General features: G+C 28.6%; 1 protein-coding gene across 2 annotated transcripts in view; it reads right to left on the reverse strand.

Annotated features, from left to right (window-relative positions):
* ccdc117 (coiled-coil domain containing 117) overlaps window positions 1–444 on the reverse strand; it is a 3,706-nt gene that overhangs the window by 1,580 nt on the left and 1,682 nt on the right. The gene's annotated exons all lie outside the window — the stretch shown is intronic.

The following is a 444-nucleotide window of genomic DNA, read 5'->3' on the forward strand; positions in this document are numbered from 1 at the left end:
GTGTGCTGTGTTCGGCAGAAACAGGCTTTTCTGTATATATATATATATATATGTATATATATATATACATATATATACATATATACATATGTGGGTATATATATAAGAGTGGGTGATATGGACAAATTAATAACAAGGTAATTATAACAGCACGGAAACATTAACTTGATATTTGAAAGTGATGATAGCAAAGCATTCAAAATCATCAGTCAAGTATTTCTTTAAAACTAAATCATATAATTAAAACAATTTCTCAAATACTTAAGATGTGTGTCACAGATTTTCATCAATTTAACTTGTTCTCATTCATTTAGACATTAGTGGGAATCCACAATATCGATAAGATTTTGTCATAAAACAATAATTTATCAATCATTTACCCATTTATACAGCTCCTCACCAGTGACACAAACCCTTAAAGCATACGAGAGCATACACTTGGTT

The sequence above is a fragment of the Morone saxatilis genome, unplaced genomic scaffold, assembly GCF_004916995.1.
Source record: "Morone saxatilis isolate NCDOM2014 unplaced genomic scaffold, NCSU_SB_2.0 Contig16, whole genome shotgun sequence".
NCBI lineage: Eukaryota > Metazoa > Chordata > Actinopteri > Moronidae > Morone > Morone saxatilis.